The sequence below is a fragment of the Camelus bactrianus genome, chromosome 17 (genome assembly GCF_048773025.1).
Source record: "Camelus bactrianus isolate YW-2024 breed Bactrian camel chromosome 17, ASM4877302v1, whole genome shotgun sequence".
NCBI lineage: Eukaryota > Metazoa > Chordata > Mammalia > Artiodactyla > Camelidae > Camelus > Camelus bactrianus.
This window is the reverse complement of record NC_133555.1, coordinates 60,515,630-60,532,467: the sequence shown is the minus strand read 5'-3', so window position 1 is coordinate 60,532,467 and position 16,838 is coordinate 60,515,630. Positions and strand designations below refer to the sequence as shown.

Below are 16,838 nucleotides of genomic sequence, written 5' to 3'. Positions count from 1 at the left end.
GTTCACTAACTTACCCAGTGTATAATAAGCTCCGTGTGCTCCACCAACAGAGGTCAGTGTTTTATAATCCGTCAGCTCCTGCGGAGCCAATTCTACAGTCCCAGGAGCGTACTTCGGTTTTGTAATTTCGGGCTTAGTCGCCCCTTCCTAGGAACACAAAACAAGATAAATCAGGAACCAAACTTCAGATCATGTGCCTACGCTTATTCAGTCAGGTAGACAACAGTAATTTACCGAAGCTATCAGAACATAAGCCCTATCCTGGGAGAAGCTGGTGGTACAAATATAAGGCAGATTCTCCTCTCTGTCCTGCCAGAGGCACAGGATCCATGAAAACAAATCAGCACAGAAAAGTTTCAACAGCTCTACAACTGAGGTGAACGGGTACAGTAACGCCACAAAGGACAGGAGAGTCCGCTGCACGTGGATAGCTCAGGGAATGCTGAGAATACCGCACTGTTACATAAAAGAGAGATCCAGCGCAGAGGGGGGATGTGGAGGGGCTTTGGGGAAGGGCAGCCTGAGTAAAAGGAGCAGGTGGGAAACATCGTAAGGCATTAAGGAAACTAGAACACTGTTACTGGCGGTGGAATGGGAAGACAAATCATGCTGTCTTGAAAATGAAACATCACTTAATTAATTTCAAGTGAGGACGGCTAAAACAAGAACCAACACCAAGATGCACCTAACTTTCCCAGGGATGAATTTCTTTTCAATATCCTCTAATGAACTGTAAGGGAAAGACACTGAAAACAAGAATGCCCATACAGACACTGGCTTCACTAGGTGAGTCTGGAAAATGAACAAATGTGCTTTATCCAGTCCTACGGCATTAAGCACAGAATCACATTCTAAACTGTAAGTTAAAAGCATAAGTTAAAAATTCTCATCAGCAGATGCAAACGTGAAGATGCACACTCACACCAACCCACGGTTTATGTCTCAGAATCCCCTGGTACTTATATAGTCACACAAGGTCATTAACAACAAGAGACTGTACCTCATCCCAGGAAGATTCTCTTCCTCTCTCTTCTTTAAAGTGGCGCACTGACACACCATCTGTAAAATGTATTTACTGGTACATTAATGAGAATATTCACGAATGTATATTAAAACCACCATGTGCGTCTATCTCCGTTCGTGGATGTGTCAAAACAAAAGTGGCAGAAAAGACTTTCAAAGAGTTAGAGCATTTTCTGAAAAAAATGCTTAAGTCATGGTTGGGATATATTTCAAACCAAGTAGTAAGAGGAAAACACGTAAAAAGATTGCATATGGAATTTGGGTTTGCGCACTATGTATTTCTAACATTTGAAGTTTGCTCTTGTTTTAGTTTTTTCTTTTCTTCTGTTTTTAAATGGAGGTACCGGGAATGAGCACAAGGAATTCGGCATCATAAGCAAGCATTCTATTTACCACTAAACTATGTAAATCCCCGAGTCAACTAGCTTCTCGGCATAGATAAAATAAAATACAAAACAGTCTTTCACTGTTCACTGCCTTACAAAATATGTTAGTTTGCTGAAGCGCAAAAGATCTTTGAGGCCTTCTTCCCCGTATCACACTAAGTCTCACATCAGACCGAGTGGGAGACAGGTCACAAGACCCTTGACTGAAGAGACCACAGGACCCGGGTTCGGGTGTGTCTTCCATAACCGATCATCTGTTTTGGAAGTTCAGGGCTCCAATCGCTGCAGACAGTGTCAGGGGCGGGCTTGTCCTCCAGGGAGCCCGGAACGTGGTGTTTTTTGAAGTCCCGTGTGCAGAACCGACAAGTCTGCCTTCCGTCAGAGGACCCTCTTTCCCTCTACAACAGACACCTCCCTCCCCAGGGCAGGACGGGGAAGACGCGGTCCATCAAGTGCGTCTGCTAAGGGAACAGAGGGACACGGCCGTGAGCCCAGTCACGGCCGCCCGTGCATGGGGAAGCCCCGGAGAGCGATCTGCCCTTCTTCTGCAGTGACTCAAGGAAGAATCAGAGGACTATGTTTTCCTCTTACCGAGCAGAGCAGCTGGCGGTGGGGGCGAGTTTGCACAGGGCACCAAGGTGGACCAGGTGCAGGTGCCCAGCTGGGCGACGACGGGCCACACCCGGGGCAGGCCATGCAGGCTGGTCCTCGGAAAGGTAGGGGCCCTCCGGCACACGGGGTGACCTGCAGGACAGAAGGGAGGGCTGGGTTGGATGACAGACAAAAGCGCCAACACCGACAAGAGCCGAAACCCAACGCAGCAGCCGTCAGCAGCGGGCACCCTCCCCTCCACCGGGTGCCCAGTGAGCAGCACGGTGCCACACGCTCCGGCCAGCCCTCTGGGGCCTGCCTGCAGCCTGGGCCGCACAGGGGGACACGGGGGTACGACCCTGACGCCGCACGTCTCCGCCGCCGCTGTCTCCAATTGGAGGAAGCCAAGGGTCCTCCTGCCCGAGAGGCAGCACACAGAGCTTCCAGCACACGGGCAAACTAGCGCCTTCCCAACAGCCAGCCGCTCTGGGCGGGACGGCCCTCCCCGCCAACTTCCCCAGCTCCACGCAACCTTGCCCGGCGCGGAAGAGGAACACGGAAACGGGACGGACGTGAAGAGCTCATTCTCCACACCAGCAAGCAGAGCCGCACCAAGGTCAACGCTCTGCCTGCAGGGCTCTGCCTGCAGGAATCTGCCAGGCCCTCTGTGCCCCCTCCGCACAAAGGGCCCTCCTACTCCACGCAGGGGCTGCCCCTGGGCGCAAAGAGAACTCGGGAGCTGGTCATCCCGGAGTCCTGCGGCGGAGCTGGCCAAGGGCTCCCGAGGGGACAAGGCTGCCCTCAGAAGGGACTCAGGCTCCGCTACAATCATCCCTATCCTCAGGGACGTCTGGATTTTACGTTCGCTACGGAACGCACCCTACATGCGTGCTTCAGGAGAGTGACATGGGGAGTCTCAACCCCACACCTGACACCAAAGGGACTGTACCAGCTCGTGCGCAAATCCCCACGGTGTGCCATGAGACCGACGAGCAGCTCTAAAAGCTTCCAGGGAAGGCCCAACCCGGCGCAGGTTGGGGGACAAACACAACGTACGCACTCTGGTGCGCATCGGAATTCCCCCACAGGGAAGGAGGCATTTTCACGGCGGGCTCTTTCCCTTCCAGCCTCTATTCCCTACTACAAACGCACCATCACCGAGAGCCAGGCATTTCTGCCCACAGTACAACTGGAGGCAGCGGCCAAGACACACTTACCTCCCGAGAAAAGACAGTGTCGGGCTGTGACGTTTACCAAACCCAGGAAGACTCCAAGTTGCACAAAGCACACCGTACAAAGCTGGAGGGAGGGCTTTGCCCCTTTTCCAGTTACCAGGATCTGAATGGACATTCTAAACAGGAGAATCACCTGGCATGAGCCGGGAAACCAGTCAAAAGAACGACGACACAGAAATCCGTCTCAGTGACCCAGGATCAACCCTAGGTGCAGGAGGTCAGGAAGGAGTCAGCCGAGCCAGTAGAAGTCAGTGTGGAGCGAGGGCTCACTCTCCTCACGCTGCTTCGAGAAACCCACAGTCAAAGTCTGCGGGCCCTGGCTCCTAAGCACTCCCTCATGGCTCCTGCAGGCACCAGCCATGGCGACGGGCTCCCGGGAGAAGCAGCCCACTGGCTCCTGGGCAAGAGTTTTGAGTCTGAAAAAGGCAGCGACACGCCACACCACACCCGTCACAGGACACACAGTCTGCAGACGAGGCCAGGAACGGCTGCTGGGAGAACGGGAAGATCACCTTTCCCAGGACGAGGCCCAACAGAGCATGACCACCCCACTTCCCTGGGCCTCCGGGGCCGCCACAGATGGGCGGGCGCTTCCGGGCCACACCGGAGCCGCGCCAGGTCCCGCGTCGGCTAAAAACCACAGAAAAGGATGGAGGATTATGCTTTCTTGCGAAGACACTGCTGAAGCGATAAAAAAATTTTGCGCCTTCCTTCCTTCCTACCTTTCCCGTATCACACTAGTTTCTTGGAGGAACTGGATACTGACCCCAGGAACCCCTGCATGCTTATCCCGCATTCTCTCTACTGCTGTGCTACATATATCCTTCCCCCCAGAGCACACAAGTTTCTAGGCACATAGAACAAGAAATGCCAGCCACGTTCACTTACTTACCTAGTGTATAATAAGCTCCGTGTGCTCCACCAACAGAGGTCAGTGTTTTATAATCCGTCAGCTCCTGCGGAGCCAATTCTACAGTCCCAGGAGCGTACTTCGGTTTTGTAATTTCGGGCTTAGTCGCCCCTTCCTAGGAACACAAAACAAGATAAATCAGGAACCAAACTTCAGATCATGTGCCTACGCTTATTCAGTCAGGTAGACAACAGTAATTTACCGAAGCTATCAGAACATAAGCCCTATCCTGGGAGAAGCTGGTGGTACAAATATAAGGCAGATTCTCCTCTCTGTCCTGCCAGAGGCACAGGATCCATGAAAACAAATCAGCACAGAAAAGTTTCAACAGCTCTACAACTGAGGTGAACGGGTACAGTAACGCCACAAAGGACAGGAGAGTCCGCTGCACGTGGATAGCTCAGGGAATGCTGAGAATACCGCACTGTTACATAAAAGAGAGATCCAGCGCAGAGGGGGGATGTGGAGGGGCTTTGGGGAAGGGCAGCCTGAGTAAAAGGAGCAGGTGGGAAACATCGTAAGGCATTAAGGAAACTAGAACACTGTTACTGGCGGTGGAATGGGAAGACAAATCATGCTGTCTTGAAAATGAAACATCACTTAATTAATTTCAAGTGAGGACGGCTAAAACAAGAACCAAAACCAAGATGCACCTAACTTTCCCAGGGATGAATTTCTTTTCAATATCCTCTAATGAACTGTAAGGGAAAGACACTGAAAACAAGAATGCCCATACAGACACTGGCTTCACTAGGTGAGTCTGGAAAATGAACAAATGTGCTTTATCCAGTCCTACGGCATTAAGCACAGAATCACATTCTAAACTGTAAGTTAAAAGCATAAGTTAAAAATTCTCATCAGCAGATGCAAACGTGAAGATGCACACTCACACCAACCCACGGTTTATGTCTCAGAATCCCCTGGTACTTATATAGTCACACAAGGTCATTAACAACAAGAGACTGTACCTCATCCCAGGAAGATTCTCTTCCTCTCTCTTCTTTAAAGTGGCGCACTGACACACCATCTGTAAAATGTATTTACTGGTACATTAATGAGAATATTCACGAATGTATATTAAAACCACCATGTGCGTCTATCTCCGTTCGTGGATGTGTCAAAACAAAAGTGGCAGAAAAGACTTTCAAAGAGTTAGAGCATTTTCTGAAAAAAATGCTTAAGTCACGGTTGGGATATATTTCAAACCAAGTAGTAAGAGGAAAACACGTAAAAAGATTGCATATGGAATTTGGGTTTGCGCACTATGTATTTCTAACATTTGAAGTTTGCTCTTGTTTTAGTTTTTTCTTTTCTTCTGTTTTTAAATGGAGGTACCGGGAATGAGCACAAGGAATTCGGCATCATAAGCAAGCATTCTATTTACCACTAAACTATGTAAATCCCCGAGTCAACTAGCTTCTCGGCATAGATAAAATAAAATACAAAACAGTCTTTCACTGTTCACTGCCTTACAAAATATGTTAGTTTGCTGAAGCGCAAAAGATCTTTGAGGCCTTCTTCCCCGTATCACACTAAGTCTCACATCAGACCGAGTGGGAGACAGGTCACAAGACCCTTGACTGAAGAGACCACAGGACCCGGGTTCGGGTGTGTCTTCCATAACCGATCATCTGTTTTGGAAGTTCAGGGCTCCAATCGCTGCAGACAGTGTCAGGGGCGGGCTTGTCCTCCAGGGAGCCCGGAACGTGGTGTTTTTTGAAGTCCCGTGTGCAGAACCGACAAGTCTGCCTTCCGTCAGAGGACCCTCTTTCCCTCTACAACAGACACCTCCCTCCCCAGGGCAGGACGGGGAAGACGCGGTCCATCAAGTGCGTCTGCTAAGGGAACAGAGGGACACGGCCGTGAGCCCAGTCACGGCCGCCCGTGCATGGGGAAGCCCCGGAGAGCGATCTGCCCTTCTTCTGCAGTGACTCAAGGAAGAATCAGAGGACTATGTTTTCCTCTTACCGAGCGGAGCAGCTGGCGGTGGGGGCGAGTTTGCACAGGGCACCAAGGTGGACCAGGTGCAGGTGCCCAGCTGGGCGACGACGGGCCACACCCGGGGCAGGCCATGCAGGCTGGTCCTCGGAAAGGTAGGGGCCCTCCGGCACACGGGGTGACCTGCAGGACAGAAGGGAGGGCTGGGTTGGATGACAGACAAAAGCGCCAACACCGACAAGAGCCGAAACCCAACGCAGCAGCCGTCAGCAGCGGGCACCCTCCCCTCCACCGGGTGCCCAGTGAGCAGCACGGTGCCACACGCTCCGGCCAGCCCTCTGGGGCCTGCCTGCAGCCTGGGCCGCACAGGGGGACACGGGGGTACGACCCTGACGCCGCACGTCTCCGCCGCCGCTGTCTCCAATTGGAGGAAGCCAAGGGTCCTCCTGCCCGAGAGGCAGCACACAGAGCTTCCAGCACACGGGCAAACTAGCGCCTTCCCAACAGCCAGCCGCTCTGGGCGGGACGGCCCTCCCCGCCAACTTCCCCAGCTCCACGCAACCTTGCCCGGCGCGGAAGAGGAACACGGAAACGGGACGGACGTGAAGAGCTCATTCTCCACACCAGCAAGCAGAGCCGCACCAAGGTCAACGCTCTGCCTGCAGGGCTCTGCCTGCAGGAATCTGCCAGGCCCTCTGTGCCCCCTCCGCACAAAGGGCCCTCCTACTCCACGCAGGGGCTGCCCCTGGGCGCAAAGAGAACTCGGGAGCTGGTCATCCCGGAGTCCTGCGGCGGAGCTGGCCAAGGGCTCCCGAGGGGACAAGGCTGCCCTCAGAAGGGACTCAGGCTCCGCTACAATCATCCCTATCCTCAGGGACGTCTGGATTTTACGTTCGCTACGGAACGCACCCTACATGCGTGCTTCAGGAGAGTGACATGGGGAGTCTCAACCCCACACCTGACACCAAAGGGACTGTACCAGCTCGTGCGCAAATCCCCACGGTGTGCCATGAGACCGACGAGCAGCTCTAAAAGCTTCCAGGGAAGGCCCAACCCGGCGCAGGTTGGGGGACAAACACAACGTACGCACTCTGGTGCGCATCGGAATTCCCCCACAGGGAAGGAGGCATTTTCACGGCGGGCTCTTTCCCTTCCAGCCTCTATTCCCTACTACAAACGCACCATCACCGAGAGCCAGGCATTTCTGCCCACAGTACAACTGGAGGCAGCGGCCAAGACACACTTACCTCCCGAGAAAAGACAGTGTCGGGCTGTGACGTTTACCAAACCCAGGAAGACTCCAAGTTGCACAAAGCACACCGTACAAAGCTGGAGGGAGGGCTTTGCCCCTTTTCCAGTTACCAGGATCTGAATGGACATTCTAAACAGGAGAATCACCTGGCATGAGCCGGGAAACCAGTCAAAAGAACGACGACACAGAAATCCGTCTCAGTGACCCAGGATCAACCCTAGGTGCAGGAGGTCAGGAAGGAGTCAGCCGAGCCAGTAGAAGTCAGTGTGGAGCGAGGGCTCACTCTCCTCACGCTGCTTCGAGAAACCCACAGTCAAAGTCTGCGGGCCCTGGCTCCTAAGCACTCCCTCATGGCTCCTGCAGGCACCAGCCATGGCGACGGGCTCCCGGGAGAAGCAGCCCACTGGCTCCTGGGCAAGAGTTTTGAGTCTGAAAAAGGCAGCGACACGCCACACCACACCCGTCACAGGACACACAGTCTGCAGACGAGGCCAGGAACGGCTGCTGGGAGAACGGGAAGATCACCTTTCCCAGGACGAGGCCCAACAGAGCATGACCACCCCACTTCCCTGGGCCTCCGGGGCCGCCACAGATGGGCGGGCGCTTCCGGGCCACACCGGAGCCGCGCCAGGTCCCGCGTCGGCTAAAAACCACAGAAAAGGATGGAGGATTATGCTTTCTTGCGAAGACACTGCTGAAGCGATAAAAAAATTTTGCGCCTTCCTTCCTTCCTACCTTTCCCGTATCACACTAGTTTCTTGGAGGAACTGGATACTGACCCCAGGAACCCCTGCATGCTTATCCCGCATTCTCTCTACTGCTGTGCTACATATATCCTTCCCCCCAGAGCACACTAGTTTCTAGGCACATAGAACAAGAAATGCCAGCCACGTTCACTAACTTACCCAGTGTATAATAAGCTCCGTGTGCTCCACCAACAGAGGTCAGTGTTTTATAATCCGTCAGCTCCTGCGGAGCCAATTCTACAGTCCCAGGAGCGTACTCCGGTTTTGTAATTTCGGGCTTAGTCGCCCCTTCCTAGGAACACAAAACAAGATAAATCAGGAACCAAACTTCAGATCATGTGCCTACGCTTAGTCAGTCAGGTAGACAACAGTTATTTACCGAAGCTATCAGAACATAAGCCCTATCCAGGGAGAAGCTGGTGGTACAAATATAAGGCAGATTCTCCTCTCTGTCCTGCCAGAGGCACAGGATCCATGAAAACAATTCAGCACTGAAAAGTTTCAACAGCTCTACAACTGAGGTGAACGGGTACAGTAACGCCACAATGGACAGGAGAGTCCGCTGCACGTGGATAGCTCAGGGAATGCTGAGAATACCACACTGTTACATAAAAGAGAGATCCAGCGCAGAGGGGGGATGTGGAGGGGCTTTGGGGAAGGGCAGCCTGAGTAAAAGGAGCAGGTGGGAAACAGCGTAAGGCATTAAGGAAACTAGAACACTCTTACTGGCCGTGGAATGGGAAGACAAATCATGCTGTCTTGAAAATGAAACATCACTTAATTAATTTCAAGTGAGGACGGCTAAAACAAAAACCAACACCAAGATGCACCTAACTTTCCCAGGGATGAATTTCTTTTCAATATCCTCTAATGAACTGTAAGGGAAAGACACTGAAAACAAGAATGCCCATACAGACACTGGCTTCACTAGGTGAGTCTGGAAAATGAACAAATGTGCTTTATCCAGTCCTACGGCATTAAGCACAGAATCACATTCTAAACTGTAAGTTAAAAGCATAAGTTAAAAATTCTCATCAGCAGATGCAAACGTGAAGATGCACACTCACACCAACCCATGGTTTATGTCTCAGAATCCCCTGGTACTTATATAGTCACACAAGGTCATTAACAACAAGAGACTGTACCTCATCCCAGGAAGATTCTCTTCCTCTCTCTTCTTTAAAGTGGCGCACTGACACACCATCTGTAAAATGTATTTACTGGTACATTAATGAGAATATTCACGAATGTATATTAAAACCACCATGTGCGTCTATCTCCGTTCGTGGATGTGTCAAAACAAAAGTGGCAGAAAAGACTTTCAAAGAGTTAGAGCATTTTCTGAAAAAAATGCTTAAGTCACGGTTGGGATATATTTCAAACCAAGTAGTAAGAGGAAAACACGTAAAAAGATTGCATATGGAATTTGGGTTTGCGCACTATGTATTTCTAACATTTGAAGTTTGCTCTTGTTTTAGTTTTTTCTTTTCTTCTGTTTTTAAATGGAGGTACCGGGAATGAGCACAAGGAATTCGGCATCATAAGCAAGCATTCTATTTACCACTAAACTATGTAAATCCCCGAGTCAACTAGCTTCTCGGCATAGATAAAATAAAATACAAAACAGTCTTTCACTGTTCACTGCCTTACAAAATATGTTAGTTTGCTGAAGCGCAAAAGATCTTTGAGGCCTTCTTCCCCGTATCACACTAAGTCTCACATCAGACCGAGTGGGAGACAGGTCACAAGACCCTTGACTGAAGAGACCACAGGACCCGGGTTCGGGTGTGTCTTTCATAACCGATCATCTGTTTTGGAAGTTCAGGGCTCCAATCGCTGCAGACAGTGTCAGGGGCGGGCTTGTCCTCCAGGGAGCCCGGAACGTGGTGTTTTTTGAAGTCCCGTGTGCAGAACCGACAAGTCTGCCTTCCGTCAGAGGACCCTCTTTCCCTCTACAACAGACACCTCCCTCCCCAGGGCAGGACGGGGAAGACGCGGTCCATCAAGTGCGTCTGCTAAGGGAACAGAGGGACACGGCCGTGAGCCCAGTCACGGCCGCCCGTGCATGGGGAAGCCCCGGAGAGCGATCTGCCCTTCTTCTGCAGTGACTCAAGGAAGAATCAGAGGACTATGTTTTCCTCTTACCGAGCGGAGCAGCTGGCGGTGGGGGCGAGTTTGCACAGGGCACCAAGGTGGACCAGGTGCAGGTGCCCAGCTGGGCGACGACGGGCCACACCCGGGGCAGGCCATGCAGGCTGGTCCTCGGAAAGGTAGGGGCCCTCCGGCACACGGGGTGACCTGCAGGACAGAAGGGAGGGCTGGGTTGGATGACAGACAAAAGCGCCAACACCGACAAGAGCCGAAACCCAACGCAGCAGCCGTCAGCAGCGGGCACCCTCCCCTCCACCGGGTGCCCAGTGAGCAGCACGGTGCCACACGCTCCGGCCAGCCCTCTGGGGCCTGCCTGCAGCCTGGGCCGCACAGGGGGACACGGGGGTACGACCCTGACGCCGCACGTCTCCGCCGCCGCTGTCTCCAATTGGAGGAAGCCAAGGGTCCTCCTGCCCGAGAGGCAGCACACAGAGCTTCCAGCACACGGGCAAACTAGCGCCTTCCCAACAGCCAGCCGCTCTGGGCGGGACGGCCCTCCCCGCCAACTTCCCCAGCTCCACGCAACCTTGCCCGGCGCGGAAGAGGAACACGGAAACGGGACGGACGTGAAGAGCTCATTCTCCACACCAGCAAGCAGAGCCGCACCAAGGTCAACGCTCTGCCTGCAGGGCTCTGCCTGCAGGAATCTGCCAGGCCCTCTGTGCCCCCTCCGCACAAAGGGCCCTCCTACTCCACGCAGGGGCTGCCCCTGGGCGCAAAGAGAACTCGGGAGCTGGTCATCCCGGAGTCCTGCGGCGGAGCTGGCCAAGGGCTCCCGAGGGGACAAGGCTGCCCTCAGAAGGGACTCAGGCTCCGCTACAATCATCCCTATCCTCAGGGACGTCTGGATTTTACGTTCGCTACGGAACGCACCCTACATGCGTGCTTCAGGAGAGTGACATGGGGAGTCTCAACCCCACACCTGACACCAAAGGGACTGTACCAGCTCGTGCGCAAATCCCCACGGTGTGCCATGAGACCGACGAGCAGCTCTAAAAGCTTCCAGGGAAGGCCCAACCCGGCGCAGGTTGGGGGACAAACACAACGTACGCACTCTGGTGCGCATCGGAATTCCCCCACAGGGAAGGAGGCATTTTCACGGCGGGCTCTTTCCCTTCCAGCCTCTATTCCCTACTACAAACGCACCATCACCGAGAGCCAGGCATTTCTGCCCACAGTACAACTGGAGGCAGCGGCCAAGACACACTTACCTCCCGAGAAAAGACAGTGTCGGGCTGTGACGTTTACCAAACCCAGGAAGACTCCAAGTTGCACAAAGCACACCGTACAAAGCTGGAGGGAGGGCTTTGCCCCTTTTCCAGTTACCAGGATCTGAATGGACATTCTAAACAGGAGAATCACCTGGCATGAGCCGGGAAACCAGTCAAAAGAACGACGACACAGAAATCCGTCTCAGTGACCCAGGATCAACCCTAGGTGCAGGAGGTCAGGAAGGAGTCAGCCGAGCCAGTAGAAGTCAGTGTGGAGCGAGGGCTCACTCTCCTCACGCTGCTTCGAGAAACCCACAGTCAAAGTCTGCGGGCCCTGGCTCCTAAGCACTCCCTCATGGCTCCTGCAGGCACCAGCCATGGCGACGGGCTCCCGGGAGAAGCAGCCCACTGGCTCCTGGGCAAGAGTTTTGAGTCTGAAAAAGGCAGCGACACGCCACACCACACCCGTCACAGGACACACAGTCTGCAGACGAGGCCAGGAACGGCTGCTGGGAGAATGGGAAGATCACCTTTCCCAGGACGAGGCCCAACAGAGCATGACCACCCCACTTCCCTGGGCCTCCGGGGCCGCCACAGATGGGCGGGCGCTTCCGGGCCACACCGGAGCCGCGCCAGGTCCCGCGTCGGCTAAAAACCACAGAAAAGGATGGAGGATTATGCTTTCTTGCGAAGACACTGCTGAAGCGATAAAAAAATTTTGCGCCTTCCTTCCTTCCTACCTTTCCCGTATCACACTAGTTTCTTGGAGGAACTGGATACTGACCCCAGGAACCCCTGCATGCTTATCCCGCATTCTCTCTACTGCTGTGCTACATATATCCTTCCCCCCAGAGCACACTAGTTTCTAGGCACATAGAACAAGAAATGCCAGCCACGTTCACTAACTTACCCAGTGTATAATAAGCTCCGTGTGCTCCACCAACAGAGGTCAGTGTTTTATAATCCGTCAGCTCCTGCGGAGCCAATTCTACAGTCCCAGGAGCGTACTCCGGTTTTGTAATTTCGGGCTTAGTCGCCCCTTCCTAGGAACACAAAACAAGATAAATCAGGAACCAAACTTCAGATCATGTGCCTACGCTTAGTCAGTCAGGTAGACAACAGTTATTTACCGAAGCTATCAGAACATAAGCCCTATCCAGGGAGAAGCTGGTGGTACAAATATAAGGCAGATTCTCCTCTCTGTCCTGCCAGAGGCACAGGATCCATGAAAACAATTCAGCACTGAAAAGTTTCAACAGCTCTACAACTGAGGTGAACGGGTACAGTAACGCCACAATGGACAGGAGAGTCCGCTGCACGTGGATAGCTCAGGGAATGCTGAGAATACCACACTGTTACATAAAAGAGAGATCCAGCGCAGAGGGGGGATGTGGAGGGGCTTTGGGGAAGGGCAGCCTGAGTAAAAGGAGCAGGTGGGAAACAGCGTAAGGCATTAAGGAAACTAGAACACTCTTACTGGCCGTGGAATGGGAAGACAAATCATGCTGTCTTGAAAATGAAACATCACTTAATTAATTTCAAGTGAGGACGGCTAAAACAAAAACCAACACCAAGATGCACCTAACTTTCCCAGGGATGAATTTCTTTTCAATATCCTCTAATGAACTGTAAGGGAAAGACACTGAAAACAAGAATGCCCATACAGACACTGGCTTCACTAGGTGAGTCTGGAAAATGAACAAATGTGCTTTATCCAGTCCTACGGCATTAAGCACAGAATCACATTCTAAACTGTAAGTTAAAAGCATAAGTTAAAAATTCTCATCAGCAGATGCAAACGTGAAGATGCACACTCACACCAACCCACGGTTTATGTCTCAGAATCCCCTGGTACTTATATAGTCACACAAGGTCATTAACAACAAGAGACTGTACCTCATCCCAGGAAGATTCTCTTCCTCTCTCTTCTTTAAAGTGGCGCACTGACACACCATCTGTAAAATGTATTTACTGGTACATTAATGAGAATATTCACGAATGTATATTAAAACCACCATGTGCGTCTATCTCCGTTCGTGGATGTGTCAAAACAAAAGTGGCAGAAAAGACTTTCAAAGAGTTAGAGCATTTTCTGAAAAAAATGCTTAAGTCACGGTTGGGATATATTTCAAACCAAGTAGTAAGAGGAAAACACGTAAAAAGATTGCATATGGAATTTGGGTTTGCGCACTATGTATTTCTAACATTTGAAGTTTGCTCTTGTTTTAGTTTTTTCTTTTCTTCTGTTTTTAAATGGAGGTACCGGGAATGAGCACAAGGAATTCGGCATCATAAGCAAGCATTCTATTTACCACTAAACTATGTAAATCCCCGAGTCAACTAGCTTCTCGGCATAGATAAAATAAAATACAAAACAGTCTTTCACTGTTCACTGCCTTACAAAATATGTTAGTTTGCTGAAGCGCAAAAGATCTTTGAGGCCTTCTTCCCCGTATCACACTAAGTCTCACATCAGACCGAGTGGGAGACAGGTCACAAGACCCTTGACTGAAGAGACCACAGGACCCGGGTTCGGGTGTGTCTTCCATAACCGATCATCTGTTTTGGAAGTTCAGGGCTCCAATCGCTGCAGACAGTGTCAGGGGCGGGCTTGTCCTCCAGGGAGCCCGGAACGTGGTGTTTTTTGAAGTCCCGTGTGCAGAACCGACAAGTCTGCCTTCCGTCAGAGGACCCTCTTTCCCTCTACAACAGACACCTCCCTCCCCAGGGCAGGACGGGGAAGACGCGGTCCATCAAGTGCGTCTGCTAAGGGAACAGAGGGACACGGCCGTGAGCCCAGTCACGGCCGCCCGTGCATGGGGAAGCCCCGGAGAGCGATCTGCCCTTCTTCTGCAGTGACTCAAGGAAGAATCAGAGGACTATGCTTTCCTCTTACCGAGCGGAGCAGCTGGCGGTGGGGGCGAGTTTGCACAGGGCACCAAGGTGGACCAGGTGCAGGTGCCCAGCTGGGCGACGACGGGCCACACCCGGGGCAGGCCATGCAGGCTGGTCCTCGGAAAGGTAGGGGCCCTCCGGCACACGGGGTGACCTGCAGGACAGAAGGGAGGGCTGGGTTGGATGACAGACAAAAGCGCCAACACCGACAAGAGCCGAAACCCAACGCAGCAGCCGTCAGCAGCGGGCACCCTCCCCTCCACCGGGTGCCCAGTGAGCAGCACGGTGCCACACGCTCCGGCCAGCCCTCTGGGGCCTGCCTGCAGCCTGGGCCGCACAGGGGGACACGGGGGTACGACCCTGACGCCGCACGTCTCCGCCGCCGCTGTCTCCAATTGGAGGAAGCCAAGGGTCCTCCTGCCCGAGAGGCAGCACACAGAGCTTCCAGCACACGGGCAAACTAGCGCCTTCCCAACAGCCAGCCGCTCTGGGCGGGACGGCCCTCCCCGCCAACTTCCCCAGCTCCACGCAACCTTGCCCGGCGCGGAAGAGGAACACGGAAACGGGACGGACGTGAAGAGCTCATTCTCCACACCAGCAAGCAGAGCCGCACCAGGGTCAACGCTCTGCCTGCAGGGCTCTGCCTGCAGGGCTCGGCCTGCAGGGCTCTGCCTGCAGGAATCTGCCAGGCCCTCTGTGCCCCCTCCGCACAAAGGGCCCTCCTACTCCACGCAGGGGCTGCCCCTGGGCGCAAAGAGAACTCGGGAGCTGGTCATCCCGGAGTCCTGCGGCGGAGCTGGCCAAGGGCTCCCGAGGGGACAAGGCTGCCCTCAGAAGGGACTCAGGCTCCGCTACAATCATCCCTATCCTCAGGGACGTCTGGATTTTACGTTCGCTACGGAACGCACCCTACATGCGTGCTTCAGGAGAGTGACATGGGGAGTCTCAACCCCACACCTGACACCAAAGGGACTGTACCAGCTCGTGCGCAAATCCCCACGGTGTGCCATGAGACCGACGAGCAGCTCTAAAAGCTTCCAGGGAAGGCCCAACCCGGCGCAGGTTGGGGGACAAACACAACGTACGCACTCTGGTGCGCATCGGAATTCCCCCACAGGGAAGGAGGCATTTTCACGGCGGGCTCTTTCCCTTCCAGCCTCTATTCCCTACTACAAACGCACCATCACCGAGAGCCAGGCATTTCTGCCCACAGTACAACTGGAGGCAGCGGCCAAGACACACTTACCTCCCGAGAAAAGACAGTGTCGGGCTGTGACGTTTACCAAACCCAGGAAGACTCCAAGTTGCACAAAGCACACCGTACAAAGCTGGAGGGAGGGCTTTGCCCCTTTTCCAGTTACCAGGATCTGAATGGACATTCTAAACAGGAGAATCACCTGGCATGAGCCGGGAAACCAGTCAAAAGAACGACGACACAGAAATCCGTCTCAGTGACCCAGGATCAACCCTAGGTGCAGGAGGTCAGGAAGGAGTCAGCCGAGCCAGGAGAAGTCAGTGTGGAGCGAGGGCTCACTCTCCTCACGCTGCTTCGAGAAACCCACAGTCAAAGTCTGCGGGCCCTGGCTCCTAAGCACTCCCTCATGGCTCCTGCAGGCACCAGCCATGGCGACGGGCTCCCGGGAGAAGCAGCCCACTGGCTCCTGGGCAAGAGTTTTGAGTCTGAAAAAGGCAGCGACACGCCACACCACACCCGTCACAGGACACACAGTCTGCAGACGAGGCCAGGAACGGCTGCTGGGAGAACGGGAAGATCACCTTTCCCAGGACGAGGCCCAACAGAGCATGACCACCCCACTTCCCTGGGCCTCAGGGGCCGCCACAGATGGGCGGGCGCTTCCGGGCCACACCGGAGCCGCGCCAGGTCCCGCGTCGGCTAAAAACCACAGAAAAGGATGGAGGATTATGCTTTCTTGCGAAGACACTGCTGAAGCGATAAAAAAATTTTGCGCCTTCCTTCCTTCCTACCTTTCCCGTATCACACTAGTTTCTTGGAGGAACTGGATACTGACCCCAGGAACCCCTGCATGCTTATCCCGCATTCTCTCTACTGCTGTGCTACATATATCCTTCCCCCCAGAGCACACTAGTTTCTAGGCACATAGAACAAGAAATGCCAGCCACGTTCACTAACTTACCCAGTGTATAATAAGCTCCGTGTGCTCCACCAACAGAGGTCAGTGTTTTATAATCCGTCAGCTCCTGCGGAGCCAATTCTACAGTCCCAGGAGCGTACTTCGGTTTTGTAATTTCGGGCTTAGTCGCCCCTTCCTAGGAACACAAAACAAGATAAATCAGGAACCGAACTTCAGATCATGTGCCTATGCTTATTCAGTCAGGTAGACAACAGTAATTTACCGAAGCTATCAGAACATAAGCCCTATCCTGGGAGAAGCTGGTGGTACAAATATAAGGCAGATTCTCCTCTCTGTCCTGCCAGAGGCACAGGATCCATGAAAACAATTCAGCACAGAAAAGTTTC

The 16,838-nt window shown here is 53.2% G+C and overlaps 1 long non-coding RNA gene across 1 annotated transcript in view; it reads right to left on the bottom strand.

Moving 5' to 3' along the window:
• The window catches only part of LOC141573815 (uncharacterized), a 588,593-nt gene that overhangs the window by 142,087 nt on the left and 429,668 nt on the right, over nt 1-16,838 (bottom strand). The gene's annotated exons all lie outside the window — the stretch shown is intronic.